Source organism: Triticum aestivum, chromosome 2D (genome assembly GCF_018294505.1).
Source record: "Triticum aestivum cultivar Chinese Spring chromosome 2D, IWGSC CS RefSeq v2.1, whole genome shotgun sequence".
Lineage (NCBI taxonomy): Eukaryota > Viridiplantae > Streptophyta > Magnoliopsida > Poales > Poaceae > Triticum > Triticum aestivum.
Genome location: NC_057799.1, coordinates 386,691,307 through 386,703,231, shown reverse-complemented (window position 1 = coordinate 386,703,231; position 11,925 = coordinate 386,691,307). Strand labels below are relative to the sequence as shown.

The 11,925-nt window shown below is 41.4% G+C and overlaps 1 long non-coding RNA gene across 4 annotated transcripts; it reads right to left on the bottom strand.

Moving 5' to 3' along the window:
* Window positions 1-5,629: 5,629 nt before the first annotated feature.
* Window positions 5,630-9,409, bottom strand: LOC123053319 (uncharacterized). Of its 4 annotated transcripts, none has more exons than XR_006425536.1 (3): window positions 6,571-9,362; window positions 6,386-6,498; window positions 5,630-5,879 (listed from the first exon to the last, which is right to left on the bottom strand). It is a non-coding gene; the product is annotated as an uncharacterized lncRNA (long non-coding RNA). The 4 variants fall into 4 exon arrangements; XR_006425535.1 differs by having other exon boundaries at window positions 6,590-9,361; XR_006425534.1 differs by having other exon boundaries at window positions 5,630-6,498; window positions 6,571-9,409.
* Window positions 9,410-11,925: the final 2,516 nt, after the last annotated feature.

The following is an 11,925-nucleotide window of genomic DNA, read 5'->3' as shown; positions in this document are numbered from 1 at the left end:
CACAGAATACTTGGAAGTTGCAGATGTTTGACACGGAATTGGGTCCGATGTCTTGAGGTCGCAGGTCAAAGAAGTGCAGGACATCTCTGAAGAACTTTGAGCCGGGAGGAGCAAAGCCCCGGTTCATGTGATCAGTAAAAATGACAACTTCCCTGTCCCTGGGTTGAGGCCTTTCTTCTGACGGGTCAGGAGCACGATAGGACATGACCTCTTTCTTTGGCAGATAACCCGATTTCACGAAGTCAGCTAAGATGCTGTCGGTGACGTTGGATCTAACCCAGTTGCAGGTGATGGGTGCTTTGGGAGCCTTAGGAGGCATTGTGAAAGATGGAAGCCTATGACAAAATAAAGTTTCCGGTTCAAATTTAAGCCGGAGGAAAATTTCAGTTCAGTATTCAAAATGGCGGCTTATGAAAGGGCCTAATGATATATGGTTAATTATGTCAGGTTATTTAAGCTGCCGTGGATATCATGAGCAATTAAGTTATTTATCTCTATTATGAATGATCCAGAAATTTCGCAAAGCATGGCATCTTTTAAGCCGGCGATATGACCCGCCATGGTTAACAGATGCAGTTTTTGACTAAGTGTTGCACAAACAAGTTTCACCGATTACAGGGATTATTTTGGATCAAACGATCGTCCAGAAAGGAAAAATTTCTAGACCTAAAAACTGATACGGAGAAGTTCATAAGCTCTAAATGAGGTCTTTTTGCGAGCAAAGGGGTCTGCTAATATTGAAAATGGGCGTGAAACGACTACCGCCGGAGTTGTGCCTTACTCTTGGATCAAAGGGAACCGTTGTGGAAGAACTGCGAAGGAATCGCGAGGAACCACGAAGAACACCGAAGAACTTGCGAACCCTAATGTGGATCTAGTATACGGGATGGCGAGGACTTACTGGTGCTGACGAGCAGCGGAGATGCGTCGCGGTTTTCTGGTCAAGACAGGTCGATGCAGCGGCCTTGGTTGGTGCAGACGGGATGCGCGGCGGCGGCGGCAGAGCTCGGGCTCTGGGGTGTCGAGAGGAGGAAGACGATGGAAAGGGAGAGTGACGAAGACCTGAGGGCCGGGCCTATTTATACGGGACGGCTGCTGAGTGGGCGCGAGAAACGAGGAGGCTGAGGACATGATTATCCAGCTGCAGAGGCGCCTCGATTTTCGGGATAGTTATTAAGATAAGGATCCATTGAGATACATTGGACGGAGCGTGCATTAATGGCGGATGACGTCACGGCGAGTTACCAAGAATCCAGAAGATGACGTCATGGCGGGTTATAACCTTCGCGCAAACAGAAGCCGGAGATTTTCTCTTAAGGTATTGAAGATTGACATGAACCGGTTCAAATCAATCTGGGGCCTAATGTTGGGGATATAACTACTGGTGTCACCCGCCCAGGAGGGGCCGGGTTACATTGAGACGATCATCGCATGAAGCCCAGAGTCAAGCTCGAGGATGGCGGGTCAGTAATGGGCTGATTCCGACAATACGAGCAAAAGCTATGAAAGCATTAGGAAAGGGACACCCGCCTCCATTTTGGATTCGGTCTGTTCCATCTTTTACCTTTGGAAAGGCCCAGAGGCGGCTTAAGGCCCGTAGTGGTAAACCACCGTAAGGCGTGACTTGTAGTGTAAGGCAAGAATAGTTAAAAGTCCGAGCCGAACGCTGTTTATAAGCTGGCCGGGACTCTGAGAGCCGCTGGGCGTTAACCTCTCTATATAAAGGGACGACCCGGCGGCGGTTCAGGACAAGTAAGATCAGATCGATAGCCAGGCAGAGCGGTTTGAGCTCCTGGTCATCGAAACCCTAAGCAATACCACCTCAACTGGAAGTAGGCTTTTACCTTCAACGTAAGGGGCCGAACCAGTATAATCTTCGTGTCCTTTGTCCTGTTTAACCCCTTTAAGCTTCCTAGCGGCAATGGCTCCACGACTAAGTCCTTGCTCGAGGACATCTGCCGTGACAATTCCATGACAGAATGCAAGACTGCAAAGGATGCACGACGCCAATGTCAACCAAAGGCCAATTGGGCCCCGACGACAATGGTAAAGAGTTCGATCAAAAGGTATACTGCTCCATGATTGGTTCTTTACTCTACTTATGCGCATCTAGGCCTAATATAATGCTTCGCATTTGCATGTGTGCCCGATTCCAAGCGGCACCAAAGGAACCGCATCACTTAGCTGTGAAACGAATTCTTCGATATTTGGCTTACACCCCAACACTAGGATTATGGTATCCAAAGGGCTCAGAGTTTGATCTAGTTGGATTCTCAAATGCTGATTATGCTGGTGACAAGGTTGATCGCAAGTCCACATCAGGCACATGTCACTTTCTTGGACGATCTCTTGTCTGTTGGTCTTCAAAGAAGCAGAACTGTGTATCACTCTCCACTGCTGAGTCCAAATACATTGCTGCTGGATCTTGCTGCGTTCAGCTTCTATGAAGGAAGCAAACTCTCAAGGACTATGGCATCCACCTGAAGCATGTGCCACTCTACCGCGACAAGAAAGCGCCATCAAGATTGCCAACAATCCAGTCCATCACTCGAAGACAAAGCACATTCAGATCCGTCATCACTTTCTCAGAGATCATGTCATGAAGGAAGATATTGATATCATTCATGTCAACACTGAAGAGCAATTGGCAGATATCTTCACAAAGCCCTTGGATGAGAAAAGGTTTTGCAAGTTGCGGTGTGAGCTAAATATCTTAGAATCCTCAAATGTCCTGTAATTGGACACACGTCCTAACGCTTATGCATGTTGATGACTTAGATGTGCAACACATGAAGTAACGTATATCTTCAATCAATGAAGACATACACTCTAAGTGTGAATACATTAACGTGGAATTTGACTTTGTAGCGCCACGATAATTATGCGCCGTGTTTGGGTCTAATACTTCCTATACGGTGGGTAACGCCACCATCAAACTTTCTCGAAGATTTTTCTTTTGGCGTCATGATTGCATTATCTTCGCATTTGGTTTGTCTTCAACATATATATATATATATATATATATATATATATATATATATATATATATATATATATATAGGACAAATGTTTCCTACAAGCAGTGGTAGTTACCACCACTTGTGTTTTGTATGTTGTATGTAGTATCTGACGAAACCGAGAGTATGTACGTGTAGTATGTAGTATATAACAATGATTAGGTAATATATATACTAATTTTTAGGTAGTATATACCTTGTTTTGAGTATGCTCTTTTTTACGTACAAATATGTACGTATTTCACAAATATAACAAAAACTATGGGCTCATATGCAATTTTTTTCATGTAACTTGCTTTGAAATATCTTAGATATAGTATATGAACATATTTAAAATAATAAAATAGTATATATAGTACCACAAGGTAGTATATGAGACATGTGGGGTAACTACCCCCAGGTGGTAGGATGGATTTTCCCAGGTGGTAGGATGCATTGGTGGTAAAATAGAGGGGGGGTGAGGAATAGTTATTCTTCACCCTATATATATATATATATATATATATATATATATATATATATATATATATATATATATATATATATATATAATAACACTATATATAGGAATTGACTATTCGTCACCCTGGGTGAGGAATAGTTATTCTTCACCCACCTCAATTTTACCACCAATGCACCGTAATTTTACGTTTTATAAGTTTTGTCTTATTTTAGACATAAAAAGAGAACGTAAGAAAACCTATACTCGTTGTAAAAATATTTTATGTTACGTAAAATTAAAAATGTAAAAACATAGTGTAAAATGTACATAAAATACAATTTTTGACCTATATTTTTTTGTTATGCCAAATTTTATGAAGTAAATCAATATGAATGTAACTATTTGTATTTCAATGTAATTTATATTTATGAAATGATCGTAAGATTACCTCGGGTGAAGAATAACTTATTCTGCACCCTGGGTGATGAATAATAACACTATATATATATATATATATATATATATATATATATATATACATCTGGGTTATTCTGTTACACGTAACAAAATATTATTCTGTTACCCTATTTGAACTGATGAATTCAAGCGGTTGAACTGATGAAATTCGAGCAGTTGAACTGATGCTTTCTGTTGCTGTTAAAAATCGTTTTTTTTAGTTCAATTTTTTTTGCAAATTTTTTTTGTCGAAACGGGCGTGTAATATATCATTGGAAAGCTCTTGACATCCACATTACAATCTTATAATTTGTTTTTTGCAAAAAAATTATGATTTAAGAGCAGTTTTGAAAAACCCGTTTTTCAAAACCGAAAACGCGAATCGTATTTTGGACTTAATTTACAGACGGTTTGTTGGAATTGAGCAAATGAGATGGCGCTGGAAAGCTTGTGAAAATCCGCATCTTCCATATATCTACTATTTTTCTAAATTCTATATGATTTAAAAATAATTTGAAAAACGGTGAAATTCTGGGCGAAATGTTTTTTCACAGTTTTTTGCAAATGCTTTGACGGATTGACGCAAATGATACGGCGTTGGAAAGCTATGGAAAATGCGCAACTTTTGCGTATAGAATTTTTTTTTCTAATTCCTTACGGTTTAAATACAAATTCAAATACGGTTAAAATTGGTTTTGAACGCGGTTTTTTTTAAAGTTTGTCGAAATGGGGCAAATAATATACCGTTGGATAGCTATCGAAAATGCGAAACTTAGTCATGTTGGACGTTTTCTCTACTTCGCAACCGTTTAAAAGTAATCTTGAATACGGCATGACGGATCCTGCTGTTTTCTCGTCTGAAAAACAGAGTAGTCGTACTGATATATGTGTATATTTGTACTAAGCTATTTTTTTAGAGTAATTTTAAATGGTTCCGAAAAAAGGTACTTGTACTGATGCTTGCATGGGTTTGTACTAAGCGTGTTTTCACTGACTAGACTTTGCTCTGTTTTTTGGGTAATATTTTTCTCGTAAATTTTCAACGGTTTACTGTATCCTAGCCCTGAACTTGCATGGTTTATATTGTTGAACTGAATGTTATTGTATCATCGCCCTTGTACTTGCATGGTTTATATCATCGAACTGAATGATATTTTCTTTCAAAAGGAAAATATTTTTTTTTATTCTTTTTTTTGAACTAAACATTTTTTTACAACAATGTTCTGGACTTCTCTTATTTTATGACTTGTACTTTTACCATTTGAATAGCATGGGGTCTCCTTTTGCTTGAACTTTTACAGTTTGAATTTCTTTTATTCCGAACGGACCACCGTTTTTAACTTGTACTGATCAATATTTTTAATTAAACCATTTTTCCTTTGTAGAACGGACCACTGTTTTTGTTTGTACTAATCAGTTGTAGAACTTGGACGTCAACGTCACAGAATTAATTTGTGAGCTTCTCACGTTTCCTTTTAATTATAAATTTATTATATATAAAAGTTGAACTATACGACACTTTTTAAATGAATCTAACAAGTATTTTCCCTCGCTAAACTTCCAAATGTTTTCACGTGGGCACAACATCAAATAGGCAAGGGCGAAAAATAAAAACTGGAAGAAATCAGTTTTTAGCTATTTATTGTATAAGTATATCATCCAACGTGTACTCGGTGTCAACTTGCATAACATGACACGGAGAGCAATAGCAACATCATACAATTAGCAATAGATAGCAACTCAATACAACAGCAGAACACACAATATATCTTTTTCTACATACAATGCCATGATTTATTATACATAATTGTTGGCAAGTACATGTCAAGCGAAACAATTTTTCAACAGAAATGCCTTCTTTTGAGTAGTGCATGTCAAAAGAATGATATTTTATTTTCTTGATCCTCCGAATTTGGGCGAAGAGAACGTAACAAGAGAAGTGAAGCAATGCCACCACCTAGTACCTGCATTTAGTACACTTCTATTTGAGATCGTAGCTTAAGGCAGTGAGGTTGCAAGTACACATGCCTGAATTGAACTCAAAAAAGAAACTAAACTCCAACTACAATAAGAATTGAACTGAATGAAATTTATAAATTGAACCGAACTGAAAGAAGAAATTGGACATCATATGTACAACAAGAAATAAACTTGAGCAGTATCAGCTACTAAACAAAAGGATTGCTTTACTAAACCTAGAGATTATATATTGGTGAAAAAATTTCTTCCTACAGAACCATTAATCAAATACATGTACTTTCGCTAGGTTTTAGCAACATGATAAGTAGTAGCAGTACTACTCTAGGTGGCAAAGTAGCAGCGCCACAAAGGAAGGCCACCATCAACAGTGCGTACTACCGCGACACCTAAAGTATGTGTTGGCCACGCTTGCTTTACATAGTACTAGAAGATTTTTATTTAAAAAATGTACTACAAGATTTGTGAACATGAGATCGTAGAGAAGTTGTACTGAGAGTGTGGATTAGAGCTGCCGGACGAGGATGCAGCAGCACACACACGCACTCCACTAGATAAGTTCTTCTCTCTCCAAAACACACATCTCCATCTTGTTTTAACTTCAACCTACGAAAAAAGGAACAAATATGAGGGATGAGTTTTTGTTAAGAAGAACTCACCAGGGTTTGGTGTTCGAACTTTTAAATGTTTGTGCTACCGGATATAGAGAATAGCAGCATGCCTCAACCAGATCGGCGACTTCCTCACGGGCGGCCTCTCATACACTGCGAGGGCAACACATACACACACGAACTGACCAGAATACACAGCACGACGGGCTAGATAAACAAACTGATAAGAATACATGTCGTCTCGATTATGAACTGATAAGAATACAGAACACGGACAGCTAGCCATGAACTTCTTGAACTCCCCTAACATATGGTTTAGGTTTTTTAATGGTTTTTTGGTGTTCACGTTCCTTACGAAGTCCCTGACTTCTCGACTATGAACTTACTACATAGAAGGATCCTCACATACATGTATAACTTGACAGGAGCTGACAGAAAATGTTGCAGCAAAATGGTATTTTTATTCAACATAATAATACAGCCATATCTTTGTAATACATCCATCACGATGGAATCAAATGCATAGTAAAATGGCAGCATTACACATACTCAAGAACTAACAGATCATTCTTCAGTTACTCTGATCAACTTCAGTTTTCTTCCGAAATTGGATGAAAAATAGCATCGGCTATGCTATCAATTTTTTGCATCTCTAGCACAGTTGTTGGGACTATTGCTCATCACACGATGAACCTCTTTTTTTCTGTTTTTCTTGACTGTCATAGAATAAAATATTGAACTATTTTGCATAAGTATAGTTGAACTTCTGTGTTTTTCTGGTTACTGAAGTAGTATCAGAACAGCTGCTGCATGCATATATGAACTGACACCTTTTTTGTCAATGAATTCTTGTAATATATTGTATTAGAACTACTACAGCAGTATCTATATAGTACCAAGCATGCTCATCACAGAAAGCGTGGAATTCAGGAGATAGAAAGAACAAGAGCAAAAGTACAGTGGGTGTGTTCTTCACTGTTTGGTTTACAGGGGTGCCAATGATGAACTGAATCATTCTAGTTCCGTCTTCTCCCCTCATGTCTGAATCAAGAGCAGCATCAGTTCAATTCAAAATAAATTGACAGTTTATGAATTTTGTGCTAAGCAAGCATACCCATCAGCACATGGAATTGATCACCATGGAGGGTGGCTGTCGGGATTTTGTTTGATCACCATGTTGCTAGATGGCTACACATAACTGTTTTTGTTCTTATATTTCTCCATTAACACCTTTTATTTTCATTTTGAGTTTCCACGTATGCGGTGTCAGTATAGCCGATCATTTAAACGAACATCATACAATACAACCACTAGAGGACTTGTCTTGAACATACCATGTAAAGCTCAAGAGATTTAAAGAGAAGCAAGAAGCAAGGAGCTTACTTTGGAAGCCCTGTTCCAGCATTTTCCGGGTAGCTGCTCACCAGTACACTTGCCGCCTACCCGCTGTCGCCGGGTACCCTGCACACACACACAACAGCCACCAATCATCATGCACACACACACAACCAGACACACACCACATCATCTACACACCCAGGACTACATCTTCACCACACTTTGGACTGACAACATAGCAACACAGAAAACAATTTTGTAAGTGTCGTCACTATCATCCTCGCTGCGTCACGGGGGAAACAAAATAAGCATCTTTGAAGCACTAGGGCGGATAACCATTGCAGATGGAGCTCATGTGTACCTTCATCATAGAAAAAAGTAGACTTAACATCTCCAAGTTCTGAAGATGAACAATTGAATCGCACAAAATATTGTCCAAAAATCACACTTTTCACGAAACCAAAATTCTGAACTTGCCATACAACACCTTTTGAATTTGTCATGCGACACTCTTTGAACTTGCGCAATTCGTTGGTGGCAGGAAGCAGCAACTAGAGCTGATGATAGTCCATGTACTGAACTGGGAACACCTAGCTAGTGTTTCAGAAAACAAAATAGACGTCCTGAGCATCCTGTTTCGAGGGATAAAATAGACGATCCTGAACACCTAGCTAGCTATTTTTGTGCAAGCATGCTGGCTGCCAATGCCATTAGTGGTGGCCACTATGGCGCTATCACCGCAAGCATGCTGGACGCATCGCCAGCGAGCGTACACTAAAACTGAGAAGAGATTGAGACTTTACCAAAAGATTGTCATACTTTCTTGCAGAGATAACTATTGTTTTTCTAACCAGAGAACTACTGTTTTTAGAAAAGGTGAACTATTTAAACGAGATAATTTCTAAGATGATTTTTAGCAATGGTTAACTACAGAATTTAGCAAAGTTGAACTACTAACAAGGTAACCTCAGAACCGCCGGCGTCGGTAGGAGGTGTTGCCGGAGGAAGCAGCTGTGTCGCGTTGACTTTTGGAGCGCACGAATGCTTAAGGAAAGCGGCGTCGGGGAGCACGAGAGCATCCTTCTGGTGGGCGGCGGCGCGCAGGGATCCACGGGAAGCTAGGGACGGCGATTTTTGGTGCGGATGGAACACACAAACTGACGAGGGGCGGCCAGTTGGGGGCGCCGGCGGCGGTGGCGTGCGAGCTCGGCGTGGTGGGAGGGGCGGCGGCGTGCGAGCTTGGATCCGTGGAGGGGCGGCCACGCTCGGGGGGCAGTGGGGGCGGCGCGAGAGAGGAGGCAGGGTTCAGGGGCAGCGCGCGGCATGAGGGAGGAGGCAGGGTGCGGTGGTCACGGCGCGTCGCCGGAGGTGGGAGGTGCTGGGCGCGGCGCGTCGCTGGAGGTGGGTGGCGGGGGGAGGCGGGTTGCCGGAGAGTTGGGGCTGGCGGCGGGTGGCGTGTGCGGTTGGAGAGATTAGGAACGAGGGAGAGAGGAGAGAGTGGTGGGGGTGCGGGCTGGGCCGGTTTGTTTTTCTGGTTCGGGAGCCACTAAGCAGGGTATACCTCACGATGGCTGGGGAAGGGGCGCTGCGACGGTGAACGGCCTCAGGCAGCGGGTTTGGTGTGCATCTCCCTGTATCAGTGCTGACGCTCCCTCTTGTTTCCTGTTAAGAAAGAAGAATGAGGTCACCAATGGCGTTTTCAAGGGAATTAATTAGCATGCATTTCATCGACATGGGCGGCTCGCTGGATCGGTAGCTCTACAGGAGCTCATGAATACGCCACGATTCCAGCAGCAAAGGCCCAGAGTAGTCCACCCTCTACATCTTCCCCTTCTACTTTTTTGAAACCAGAAAAAATGAAACAGCTTGTCGGTACATGAAGAATGAGAGAAAGGAAAGTCAAGAGAACTTAAGCATCCTACAACTACTTCTGCAATTTATCCTAATCCCTTTTGCTCAGTGCTTGAAATGTCCTACAATAATTAAAAAATAGAAAGGAAAGTGGTGAGAGCTTTTGATTGAACTTTCAAGGCTTTGTCTTTTGAAATTATATGAACTTATTAGTTCTTTGTTAAAAAAAATGTAAATACAAAGTTCCTAATCTGCAATAAAACATTTTTTCTGGGAAAGTGAAAAAAAGAGACACCGAACCCTCTCTCTAATACACGTAGAACTGATGGTAGAATACATAGTGAGTTGCTAATAATGTTTTTGATTTTCCCCTTAGGAAACACGATCTTTTCTTCTTATGATATATAAAAAAACTATCTCTCCAACACACATCGAACTATTCCCACATTTCTCTATGGACTGAGGAAAGAATACATAGTGAAATAACATTTACTAGTACCAGTCTTGAGAAAACAAGAGCTCAAATGCCAAGCAAGGAGTTTCTGTGTTAGGTTTGAGCTGATGGCCTACCTGTAAGTAAACCAAGGATCTCATAATGCTGCCCTGGAAGATCAAAGCCAGTAAGTTACCAAGGATGAGGATTCGTTTTGGTGCTGTTATGGTACTGTTATGCAAACATTTCTTTATTTCAGAACTGGCAATAGAATTATGATTTTCTATTTGAGAATCGGATTCAGAACTGGAAATCTATATATCTGGAAAGAAAGGCAACACAGCAAGAATGCTTGATTATGTAAATTTTTTGCAACGGAAGCTACTATTGGAACTCATGTACCCTGTACAAGTTCGCTTCTGAAAATAAAATTAACAGTACAAGAAATAAATAATGAGAGTGCAGCTCTTGAAAATGCTGTGCTAATTCAATGCTAGGGTAGCAAAGAAATAAAACATTACACAGAATCGATGACTAATGGTAATACAAAATGGTTCTTTTTTGCACATTTTTTCTGGGTTAAGTTCCTATGGTCAGCAGCTATCAAGGATTCAAGTGAACTCTCAGTAAAAGTAATTTTGTACTCCTCGTGTAGAAATACGTGGACTTACTGTCACATGTGTTCTTTGTCATCCAGAACACAACAACGTTTCTCTAAGCTACTCTCTCTGTGCTACTGAATGTCAATACAACATTTTGTTTTTTGAGTAACACATTCATCAAAATATTTACTGCCTACGAGATGAGAGATGATATGAGAGAGCAATATTACTGCCTACAAGAGAGAGGTTCTTCCTTCTTCCCTCAGGTCTGAATCAAGAGAAGACCTAGTTCAATTCAAAATAAAATGGCAGTTTGAACACGGGGCATGAAAATCTTCACCGTCGGGAGATGGAGAGGAAAGATTTCGAGCAGGGTGTACCTCACGATTACTGGGAAGGAGGCACTGGGACATTGAACGGCCTCCGACAACGGTGTTGGACTGCTGGACGCGACCGTGTCGGACCACCCACCGGGACAATGCGGAAAGGTGGCGGGGAGCGTCGCTGAGGGTACCAGAAGGAGGCGGAGGGGTGATACGTCTCCAACGTATCTATAATTTTGATTGCTCCATGATATATTATCTTCTGTTTTGGACATTATTGGGCTTTATTATTCACTTTTATATTATTTTTGGGACTAACCTATTAACCGGAGGCCCAGCCCAGAATTGCTGTTTTTTGCCTATTTCAGAGTTTCGCAGAAAAAGAATATCAAACGGAGTCCAAACGGAATGAAACCTTCGGGAACGTGATTTTTGGAACGAACATGATCCAGGAGACTTGGACCCTAAGTCAAGGAAGCTTCCAGGAAGCCACGAGGTAGGGGGCGCGCCTACCCCCCCCCCGGCGCGCCCTCCACCCTCGTGGGCCCCACGTTGCTCCACCGACGTACTCCTTCCTCCTATATATACCTACGTACCCCCAAACGATCAGATACGGAGCCAAAAACCTAATTCCACCGCCGCAACCTTCTGTACCCACGAGATCCCATCTTGGGGCCTGTTCCGAGCTCCGCCGGAGGGGCATCTATCACGGAGGGCTTCTACATCAACACCATAGCCTCTCCGATGAAGTGTGAGTAGTTTACCTCAGACCTTCGGGTCCATAGTTATTAGTTAGATGACTTCCTCTCTCTTTTTGGATCTCAGTACAATGTTCTCCCCCTCTCTCGTGGAGATCAATTCGATGTAATCTTCTT